The sequence below is a fragment of the Meles meles genome, chromosome 5, assembly GCF_922984935.1.
Source record: "Meles meles chromosome 5, mMelMel3.1 paternal haplotype, whole genome shotgun sequence".
In the NCBI taxonomy this organism is placed as follows: Eukaryota; Metazoa; Chordata; class Mammalia; order Carnivora; family Mustelidae; genus Meles; species Meles meles.
In genome coordinates this window covers 91,254,458-91,266,719 of record NC_060070.1, presented here as the reverse complement: position 1 = coordinate 91,266,719, position 12,262 = coordinate 91,254,458, and the positions used below count along the sequence as shown (strand labels likewise).

Here is a 12,262-nt window from a genome sequence, read left to right as displayed (position 1 = left end):
TGAAAGCAGGCCAGGGGGAATCTGCTCTGAGGACTCAGGAGTTACAAAGGAACCTGCTAGCACGACTGTACTTCCGAGGAGTGAAAATGTCACAGGAAGGAAAAGCAAGGAAACTTATCATTAAATAGATACATGGAAATCTGTAGGAAGGGCTTCTCTTAAATCCTGATACTGAATATTGCAGAATTGCATCAGCCACAGCTCATTACTGTGCCACAAGCTTGTCTCCCAGATATCACAATCACATGGAATAAATTGGGCAATTTCGATGTATCATTAAGCCTATAAAGTGGATATTATTTCTTTATTTTGACATGACTTTTTTTTTTTTTTTTTTTTTATTTATTTGACAGACAGAGATCACAAGTAGGCAGAGAGGCAGGCAGAGAGAGTGAGAGGGAAGCAGGCTCCCTGCCGAGCAGAGAGCCCGATGCGGGACTCGATCCCAGGACCCCGAGATCATGACCTGAGCCGAAGGCAGCGGCTTAAACCACTGAGCCACCCAGGCGCCCTTGACATGACTTTTTAAATGGAGTTCCACTATATCCTCTGTAAATTATTTTTTATAGTGTTTAACAGTTTTGGAACAAACTTAAGAAAACTGTAAGTGAAAACTAGCCTGTACCCAAATCACCTTTCCCAACTATCCCTGCTTCCCTCTCTATTTTATATCTGTACGAGTTCCTCTAGCAGAGGAAGACATCCAAGGGTTAACTCGTTGAGAAAGGGAGTCAGCACCAGTCACTCTACCAAGGCGTTACCTCCACTGGGACTTTCAAGCCCAGAAAACGTTGGCCGATGTTCAAAGTGACAAGCTACTCCTTGAGTAGCACAAGTAAGAGAACAATTTTATAATACTGGATGAAATTAACAGCCATTGTGGACCCTCCCCTATCAAACCCAACGGACTGCTAAAAAGGTTGACAGAACGCTCCCCGGGGATATCTGTCCCAGTCAGTGGCATAAATCCTACCAGACAGGCCTCTGACTCTAGCCCCCTTTGGGTAGAATTCCAGGAGCCTTTATAGTCAGGGGTACCCTGGGAATTCTACTTTTTAAAGGGCCATACTCTTTTCTGACTTTAAACAGTTTCAAAGAGATGACTCCCATTCCTATGTCCCCAGCTCTACGTACGGCCAAAACACAATCATCCTCCACCTAACCCAGCCAGTCTTTTCCCCAGGAGGACACATGGTCCACCAAAGTCAATTCCTCAAAGGAGAGGTGTAGAAATTAACAATTCAGAAGTGGGAAGACAACTTGAGGATGAGAAACTGACTTCAAAAATGAGTTTAGTTCTCTTTGGAAAGGTTCTCCCTTTCCTTGCTGACTCTTCTCTCCTGAAAGTAACAACCCTAGAATCACTAAGTGGCCTCTGGCCACAAGTGAAGTTTATAACATGGGAAAGAGGAGGCTCCCTCTTAGGAAAAACCTCTAGATCAATGGTTAAAAACTACTACTTAGACCAGCACACAGTAACAGCAGCTCACAACAGGAGGATTTGTCAGAGGGAAGGAGACTGGAGTTCTTACAGAATCCTGACAGGCATCACAGGAGGTCAGAAATCACTACCCCAGACACCTGATTACCACTCCTTTTTTTTTTTCTTTTCTCCCTAAAGTAGGCTCTATGCCCAACATGGGGCGTGAACTCATGACTCTGAGATCAAGACCTGAGCCAAGATCAAGAGTTAGACGCTTAACCAACTGAGTCACCCTGGTGCCCTCTGATTACCACTCTTAAAAAAAAAAAAAAAATCAAAGCCACTATTAAAATTGTCCTTATGCAACTCAACACTTTGAATAATAGCTTTTAATCAAGAGGACACAGCATAAAAGTGACATTTTTAAATCAGTGGGGGAAAGATGTATGGAGAAAAGATGGTGAATCTGTACTTTAGATCTTACATGAAAATAAATTCTAGATGGATCAAACAGTTAAATGGGGGCAGGGAGGGGAGGAGAACCTTAAAGTACTAGCATAATACATGGGATAATTTTTTTTTTTAAAGTTTAAGTAATTTCTATACCCAACATGGGGCTCAAACTCACAACCCTGAGATCAAGAGTCACAGACTCGGGGCGCCTGGGTGGCTCAGTGGTTTAAGCCGCTGCCTTCGGCTCAGGTCATGATCTCAGGGACTTGGGATCGAGTCCCGCATCGGGCTCTCTGCTCAGCAGGGAGCCAGCTTCCCTCTCACTCTCTCTGACTACCTCTCTGCCTACTTATGATCTCTCTCTGTCAAATAAATAAATAAAATCTTTAAAAAAAAAAGAGTCACAGACTCCTCCAACTGAGCCAGCCAGGTGCCCCAAGATATTGTTTTCTATAATCTTGGAGTAAGGAAAGTCTGTCACAAGATACAGAAGTATAAAAGATTGGCAAATTTGATGAAAAAAATTTAAAATTCTGCATGATAAAGGAAAAAAACTGTAAATGAAGTCGAAGAGTAAAAAAATCCAATACTCCCAATTCATATCACAAAGGGCATTTCTTCCTAAATACATAAAGAGCTCCCATAACCAAGAAAAAGAGTTACCCTGCAGAAAATCATAGGGTATGAACAGTCAGTTCATAAAAAAGGAAAGCAGCCTTGGGGCGCCTGGCTGGTTCAGTGGGTTAAAGCCTCTGCCTTCGGCTCAGGTCATGATTTCAGGGTCCTGGGACTGAGCCCCACATCGGGCTCCCTGCCCAGCAGGGAGCCTGCTTCCTCCTCTCTCCCTGCCTGCCTCTCTGCCTACTTGTGATCTGTCAAATAAATAATAAAATCTTAAAAAAAAAAAAAGGAAAGCAGCCCTTAAACATATAAAAAGAATCAACCTCACTTTGAATAAGAGAAATAGAAATTTTTTAAAATATTTTATTTTATTTAATTTTTTTTTTTTTAAAGATTTTATTTATTTATTTGACAGACAGAGATCACAAGCAGGCAGAGAGGCAGGCAGAGAGAGAGGGAGGAAGCAGGCTTCCTGCTGAGCAGAGAGCCCGATGTGGGGCTCGATCCCAGGACCCTGGGATCATGACCTGAGCCGAAGGCAGAGGTTTTAACCCACTGAGCCACCCAGGCGCCCCAGAAATAGAAATTTAAAATTTCTTAAAAGATCTTAGTATTTATCAGACTGGCAAAGATAAAAAGGTTTTTTGGACTATGCCGATCTGTAAGTGGGGAAATGGGAACTTTTATACCTTGCTATCGAGAGTATAAACTCCATAACCTCTGGGGAGGCCAATTTAGCAGCATTTTTCAAAATTTTAGGTGCACAAATCACTCTACTTAGTGAATATTTCCAGGAACTTGTCCCTGCACATGTATGAAAACATACGTGTATGAGAGTATCTAGGGCAGCGTTACTGCTTTTAGCGAAAGACTGTAAAAAACCTAGATGTCATGGGTACAGGGTTTCTTTTTGGGGATAATGAAAATGTTCTGGGATTAAATCACTGAACTGTACACTTTAAAAGGGTGAATTTTATGGTATATAAATTGTAATGTGATTTAAAATATTAAGAAAAAACCCAGATGTCCTTAATGAGAGACTTACATTAAATCAGTCTGGTTTACACACATAGCGGAATACCACCTAGCCATTAAAAACAATGGAGAAGCTTTATACAAACTGACTTCGAAAGATACATGGTCAAAGCAAAAAGGTACAGGAGTGCTTGGGTGGCTCAGTCGGTTAAGCGTCTGCCTTCGCCTTAGGTCATAATGCCAGGGTCCTAGGATCAAGTGCCGCATCCGGCTCCCTGCTTGGTGGAGAGGCTGCTGCTCCCTCTCCCTCTGTCTCTCCTCCCCATTTGTATTCTCTCTCTCAAAACAAAACAAAACACACACACACAAAAACCTTTAAAAAAATAAAAATAAAGTTAAAAAAAGGAAAAAGGTACAGAAGACTGTGTATACTACAGTATGTTCAAACTTTCCTCTACCTTCTTGAACTTAAGAAAAATAGCAATAAATTTTTAATATCCTTCTCCACCAATTCTATCATTTGTATCATGTCTGGGTCTGTTTTATTGATTTTTTTTTCTCTTCATTACTGGTGGTATTTTCTTGAGGCTTTGCATACCTGATAAATTTTTCTTGGATGCCAGACATTGTTAATTTTATATTATTGAGTACTGGATATTTCTGTATCCCTATGGATAATTTATAATTTTGTCTAGGACACAATTAAGTTACCTTTTTTTTTAAAGATTTATGTATTTATTTTAGAGAGAGACAGAGTGGGGGGAAGGGCAGAGGGAGTAGGAGACAGAGAATCCCAAGCAGACTCCGCACCCAGTGCAGAGCCTGACGTGAGGCTCGATATCATGACCCTGAGATCATGACCTGAGCTGACGCCAAGAGTTGGATGCTTAACCCACTGAGCCACCCAGGTGCTTCAGTTAAGTTGCTTATAAATCACCTGATCCTCTTGAGGCTTGCTTTCAAGTTTTAGCAATCTTTAGTGGAATTCTGCCCTATCCTGAGGCAATACTCTTCACTTGTTGAGGACGTTACTTGATGTCTCAGGAATTACAAGGATTTTTGCACTCTCACAGGTAGAAACACAAACCATTTTCAGCCCTGGATAAATACTGTTTGATAAACAAATCAAACTTCTCTAAGGGGTGCCTGGGTAGCTCAGTCGGCTGGGTGTCTGCTTTCGGCTCGGACTATGGTCTCGGGGTCCTGGGCTGCCAAGCCCCACATGTGCCTCCCTGCTCTCTGCTCAGTGGGTAGTCTGCTTCTCCCTCTGGCTCTATCCTTCTCCGACCCCCTCTCGTCCCTTCTCTCTCTCTCAAATAAACTGGTGAAGTCTTTAAAAAACAAAACAAAACAAAACTTCTTTAAGATAAATTCCAACAGAGTGATGATAACCTTAGATTTACTGACCCTAGAATCATTAACCATACAAAACAATGTTTCTCAAACTCAGGTCTGAGAATATAATCTTAGGTGTTCTGAGTTCCTAAGTTTGAGAAACATTAACAGATTCTCGAGTCATCTGGAAATATAAACACTGAAAAACTTGAGGCCTCATAAAAATTGTGCTCCAAGTGTTGTTCCCTCTAATCCTTTCGGGTAGTTCTCTCCCAGGAGCTGGGTCTCTCCCCAACACCCCATGTATTGACCAGTCATCAGCTAAGGACTCAGGGTTTTCTCTCTGGGCAGCGCTCTCCTCTCCAGTATTCTGCCATGTATTTTAGCCATTTTCACCTACCAACCACATCAGCTCAACCCTGGAAGATGATCAGACTCCATCTGGCATCCCGTCCCCTATGCTGTGGTCTGGCAACTCTCCCCAGACAGTATTATAAATAGGGCTCACCTCATCCATTTGCCATTTCTCAGGAGTCCCTGTCCATGCTTCCTGATTTCCCATGTCTCAAAGCCACTGTTTAATATGTTTTATCCTATTTTTTAACCTTTTAAAATTTTTTATTTTTAATATTTTATTTATTTATTTGATAGAGAGAGAGATCACAAGTAGGCAGAGAGGCAGGCAGAGAGAGAGGGAAGAAGCAGGCTCCCTGCTGAGCAGAGAGCTCGATGCAGGGCTCGATCCCAGGACCCTGAGATCATGACCTGAGCCGAAGGCAGAGGCTTTAACCCACTGAGCCACCCAGGCGCCCCCTTTTTTTTTTTAATGCAGGAAGGTAAATCCAGTCCCCATTCCTCCATCTTGGTTCTACAGTCATATTTAAGGTTTTGAAAAAAAATCACTTTAGGCGGTAATAGCAGTTTATATGAGTTAATTGGCATGAATTGTGAGATCAGAGTATACTGAAAGGGGGGGGAACAGAGGACAGTAAATCATACAGTTTTATCCCATACCTCCTTTTGTTTTCTACCCTGAAGAATAGCTTAGGGAAAGAGGAAAGCTACTTCTTTAATTCCAATCTTTACTAAAGTTGGTCAGTGGTTGAAAACAGTATTCACTACTCATTTAGTAAACATTTAGCCCCTACTCTGTGCCAGGTACTGTATTAAGGCTGAGAATGTCAAATGAGCATGACATAAAATGTAATAAGTGTAAATACACTTAATATTTTTGTAGGACTGCAAAAGCAATGCTGAAAAGTAAATTATCATGTTTTAGCAAATGATTTTCCGAGAGTGTCGTGATCAAAGAGCTATGCCATAGAATAGCCAGTTACCAGGGCAAGTAACTGTCAACTAAGATATAAAGTATTCTCACCTTATTCCTTTTGCTCTGTTGTAATTGTAATGGGCTCTTAAATTTTATAATTGCAAGACAGTGTGAAACCTTCTGGCATGGTTCCTGACTTTAAGTTGCTCACTTTCTTCTGGAAGGGAGACATTCAATAGTTTATTACAATGTAAGGTGAAAAGTGCTAATAAGAATTTTTGGCAGGGGTTTTCAAGCTTCTTTAGGTAAAGCCCCTGGGCTTTTTTTTTTTTTTTTTTTTTTTTTTTTTGGTGAAATAATAGAACATTTTATTAGGAAAATAAACCATGGTGGTATTTTCACAATTTTACCCATTTGCAATCAGAAGAAGCAGTCACATGATGGGCTCTGAGTTTTTCAGTTATTATTCAGCAAAGAACGTCTTGCATTTTGTCACTGGCTATAGACTTCTAGCAGCAACGAAGAAAAGGTAGAAAAGACTAAGAAATATTATTAGATGAAACTCTTGAGAATTAGAAAATTCTTCCATCAGAAAAGATGATCATTAATGTAGGCGATACTGGGTCTTGCTTCAACTCATGAAATACAGAATTGGAAGGCCTGAAAGCTGCTTTAGTTCCTACTTAGAAAAAGGTACGGCAGAAATAAACCTCACATAATAAGCAGTCCAGCTGGCTACACAAAGTGCTAATACCATGGGGAAAAGAGGGGCCAACTTCAGGGGGTCAGGGCCAAGTCTGGCAAGGCTTACAGAGGCTGGGGACATGCGGGGGAGAACACTGAATCTGGAAGTCAAAGGACTTGTTTTAGATATCTTACCATGACTACTGCGTGATTACCAACAAGCTCCAGTCTCTCAGGGAGCATCTTTCCATCCCCAAATGAAGTTAACAGCCATCGCTATAATTTGTTAAATTTTGTTCCCTGGAGACTTAGGATTGTCCAAGGTGTCCAGGAGCTTTCTTGAAGGCCTAAATTTGTGGTAGAGACACTCTGATACTCTCACTTCTCCCCTTCATCTGAGCAACTCAATTCTTATTCAATTAGGAGAAAAAGTTTGAAAACCATTTAACTTATCCAACCCCCCAGAATGCAATGGTTTGCTGTGTGTTGTGAAAGAATGATCATCACCAGTGGTCAATCTGAAAATGAAAGGACCGGTAGATACCAAGTACATTAATGATTATTTTAGCAAGTGACAGAATAGTGATAAATATAGTTTGACAAATGTATCAAACTTCTGGGACACCTGGGTGGTTCAGTCAGTTAAGCCTCTGCCTTCAGCTCAGGTCATGATCCCAAGGTCTTGGGATCAGTCCATGTCTGGCTCCCTGCCAGCCGGGAGCCTGCTTATCCCCATTTTTGCTTATCTCTGTCTCTCACAAATAAATTTTTTTTTAAAGATTTTATTTATTTATTTGACAGAGAGAGGGAGATCACAAGTAGGCAGAGAGGCAGGCAGAGAGAGAGGAGGAAGCAGGCTCCCTGAGAGGCAGAGAGCCCGATGCGGGGCTCGATCCCAGGACCCTGAGATCATGACCTGAGCCGAAGGCAGCGGCTTAATCCACTGAGCCACCCAGGCGCCCCAATAAAATTTTTTTAAATATTTAATTAATTAATTTATTTTTTTTCAGCATAACAGTACACAAATAAATTTTTTTAATCTTAAAAAAATATCAAACTTCTTTAAGAGAAATTCCAACACAGTGACAATAACCTTAAGTTTACTGACTATAGAATCATTAACCATACAAATCAGTGTTTCTCAAACTGGGGTCTGAGAAAATAATCTCGGGTAGTCTGAGTTCTCAAGTTTGAGAAACATGAACAGATTCTAAAATTGGCCAGAAATATACACACTGAAAAACTTCAGGGCTCATAAAAATGGTGCTTAGCATGTTTGCTAAAGACCTCTCAGAATCTTAATATTCACTAGAAATCTACAGACGGAAGACATGTGCATACACTGTCTGACTGATGCAGAGATGGTCCTGGGGGAAATCTTTCCGGGCCTCTCTTCTCCATCTTCTTTCAATCTCAGCTGTCAATTGTGTGCCAGGCTGGGGGGGTTCCCAGGTCTAAACAAAGGAGGGCATCAAAAGAGAGTACTGGCTGAGTCCCAAAAGTCTTTGCTGCATCTAGATTCAGAGCAGGGTTGGGGGGCAAGAAGGGGTGGTTCAAGAGGAACCAACTCTGCAAGTGACAAGCCCTGGCAGCAACGGTGTGGCTCTCAACTCACACTGCGCGCTGAGGAGCTCAGAGCTCGGAGTTGTTAAGTTACGGCTCAATTACAGTGGACTGACAGACCAGACTGACTTCAAATTTAAATGTTATTAATAGATTATCATCTAGAAATCAACAGTTTAAGACTGTATTACAGTGCTACCCTCAGAAGCAGGGATCTTGTCATAGTCATTTGTATACTCCCAGCAAATAGCACATAAATAAGTATAAGAAACAGTGAATAAATATCCACGCTTTGAATATAGCACAGTTGCGTTTTATGCAAGGATTGTTTTCCCAAAGACCCTGCATAATTAAAAACTCACATAATTCTAGGGGCGCCTGGGTGGCTCAGTGGGTTAACCTCTGCCTTCGGCTCAAGTCATGATCCCAGGGTCCTGGGATCGAGCCCCGCATCGGGCTTTCTGCTCCGCAGGGAGCCTGCTTCCTCCTCTCTCTCTGCCTGCCTCTCTGCCTAGTTGTAATTTCTCTCTGTCAAATAAATAAAATATTAAAAAAAAAAAACCTCACACAATTCTAGACTAACCCTGACAAAGAAATTTACAATTTTTCTAGAGACAATCAACACTGAAATTTCATAATTCCTGATAGGACTTATAAATATATTCTAGAACATATACAAAATCTATTAAATTTTTTTTAGACGTAATAATGAAACTGGGGGTTATATTTAAAAAAACACATATCTTTTAGAGATCCATACTGAAATAGGTATGAATGAACTACTATGATGTCTAGGATATAGTCAAAATAATATAAAGTTGGTTATTAAAAACATGGAATCCTGGTACACTAAAACTAATATAATACCATAAGTTAACTCTACTGGAATTAATATTTTAAAAAATACATACAAAGAAAAATGCCTAAAAGGAAATATAGTACATCAAAGAACAAAACAAAAACCCAACCAACAAATCAAACATGGAATCCGGTTTCCCCAGCCCCCTCCAGAAGATCCACCAGGAATCTGGGGTTACTACGGGGTTTTCTCTGTGACCACCTGAGTTGGTCATTCTTTCCCTCGTTTTATAACACATACTCCGGCAAACTTCAAGCAAACTGGGGAACTTGTCCCCAACTGACAGTCAGGTGGGACCTGCAAACAATGGCCTCAGGTCAGCTCAGAGACACAAATTGAGGCTCCTTACTCTTCAAACTCAGGGGATGGGTTCAGTGTTTTGGTAATTTGACTGAAGGAATATGTCATAGGTGAAATCTTATTTGGGAGCGTGTTACTCTAGACCACCTTCAGTATCACTCTTTCCGCTCCTTGCCATCAAATAATTTCTTCATTTCTTCCTTCCCATCTTGACTGCATTTACTTAGTTACATTCGAAAGTCAGCTCCGCCAGCTTCCGTGAGGAAACTCAGCACTCAGAAGAGCACCGGGCCCATAACAGGAGCTCAAGGAACATTTTAAAAAAATTTCTTTCTTTACCCCCAGCATCACTGAGATATAAGTGTAAGTTTAAGGTATACAGTGTGATGATCTGATGTATGTGCATATTGCGAAATGATTACAATAAGTTTAGTTATTAGTTAACACCTCCATCACCTCACATAGTTACCAATTTTTTTTATGTGGGGAGAATATTCAAAATCTACCGTCTTAACAAATTTCAAGTATACAATACACTACGGTCACCATGTTATGCATTATGTCCCCAGAACTTTGACCAACATCTCCCCATTTCCCAGCCCCCAGCCTCTGGCAACCACCAGTCAGTTGACTATGTTTCTGCAAATTTGACTCTTTTAGATTCTGCCTATAAGTGAGACCATACAGTATTTGTTGATCTTTGTCTGACTTTTCTCACTTGGTTTATGCTTATGGCCTCAGTGTTCATCCATGCTGTCACAAATGGCAGGGTATCTTTCTTATGGCTGAATAATATTCCATTGCGCGCGCGTGTGTGTGTGTGTGTGTGTGTGTGTGTGTAAAACAATTTTTTTTTATCCATTAACAGACACTTATCGATTGTTTCTACGTCTTGACTATTGTGAATGATGCTGCAATGAACAGGGGGGATGCAGATATCTCTTTGCGTCAGTGATTTCATTTCCTTCGGATATATAACTAGAAGTGGAACTTCTGAATCATTTAGTGGCTCTATAATTTCTTGAGCATCCTCCATATTGTTTTCCACATTGGCTGCACCAATTTACGTTTCCAGCAAAGTGCACTAGGGTTCCCTTTTGTCCACATCCATGCCAACATCTTTTTCTTTTTTTAAGATTTTATTTTTTAGTAATCTCTACACCCAACATAGGGCTTGAAATCACAACCCCGAGCTCTACTGACTAAGCCAGCCAGGCGCCCCTTGTCTTTTTGTGATACCACTCTAACAGGTGATAGCTCATTGTTGTCAGGGAACATTTTTCTAAATGAATCTATTACCCTTTCCAGCATGTTGGCCACAAGATGGCAAAACCTCCAATAGGATCGGGCACACCAGGGAAAGTGTGCTCATTCCCTTTTCCCTGAAGCCTACTTCAGTTTTCCAAGAAAGGATGCTTATTTTGGACACCAGGTTGTTCCTATGCAAGAACAATCTAAAGTGGAAAATAATTCTATGTAAGCCTTGGATGCACAATGGGGCTAAAGTCATTTCCCGCTATTCCCCCACACTCTATTCTAGCCAAACTGCCACTCTCCTGCCCCCAGGAGACAATCTTCTTACCTGAAATGCTCTTCTTCCTCTTCCATATCTATTCATATCCAATCCACTATTCAAAATTTAGCTTGAATCTACCTCTGTGAATCTTCTCTGACAACCTTGGGCGGTCTTTAGGAGTCTCTAGCGAGAATTCTAAAAGCAACGACCATGTCTTTAGACACTGATCAGTCATTGCTCTCTATGATTATCTTCATTGTGCCTATCTTTTGCTCTCATCCAAAGCACAGTTCAAATTTAAATAAAAAGAGTCTAGAGGGCTTTGAGAATACTGAAGAGCAACGTATTCGAATGTAAATATACGTAAGTCACCCACCCCAAAGCTGAGCAACTTTCACACTGCATGGTTTTTTGACATCAGTCAACTGGAAATACTGGCTCCTTACGATAGGCTCCAGCTTCATTCTGAACCTCTACCCACCCCTTGGCTCTTGGCCATCTTGACCATTTGATATCCCTCAAACTTACTACAACACTTTTGAAATTCTTTGGCTTTGCACCCATCTTTTTGAGAAAACAAGAAGACCTTCCCACTCACCTCCAAGTGGTGGAGCGATGATGCCTGTTTATTTTTTAAGGCTTTGAGTAAAACTAAACTGCCTCTATTTTTTTAAAATCCCCAAGCAAAATTAATTGCTCACTCATTTATATCCCTAGAGCACATCTCACGTGTTACTAGCACCTGACAGGTGTATGACAAAACTTTGTTTTCTGATTCACTCGTCAGCTTGTAAGTTCCATGAAAGTTGGGGCAGTTTCTTTCCATATTTGTATTATTAGAATTTAGTGCAAAGCCTGATGTAAATGTGCCTAGTAAATGTCTTTTACTCTACTGAAATACTTTACTAAGATTTTGATCTAACTTTTCTAGGTGTGATGTCAGTTCCTTATTTAGTTTCCCATGCAGTTAGGCTACACACGAGCACGTTTCCACACCATAACGCACAGGATTTGGGACGCAGGGCTGCGGGTCCATCGCCCAGGATCTGCTGGCTTATGCTGGGCTCTTAGGTATCTAGCCGGGCATTCCTGCTGTGTAGAAAAAGCTGTGAGAAGTCAACCGACTCCCTGTCTCTGCTCCAGATCAGATGACTCCATCCCTGAGGCATAAGGAAGTGTCATTTTCTAAGATTCATATGGCAAAAGATTGTGTATCCTCCCATTATAATCTATTTGGTATTAAATAAACCTTCCTCAAACAAG

The 12,262-nt window shown here is 41.0% G+C and overlaps 1 protein-coding gene across 1 annotated transcript in view; it reads right to left on the bottom strand.

Annotated features, from left to right (window-relative positions):
- Positions 1-12,262, bottom strand: part of BICRAL (BICRA like chromatin remodeling complex associated protein) — a 92,972-nt gene that overhangs the window by 39,142 nt on the left and 41,568 nt on the right. The gene's annotated exons all lie outside the window — the stretch shown is intronic.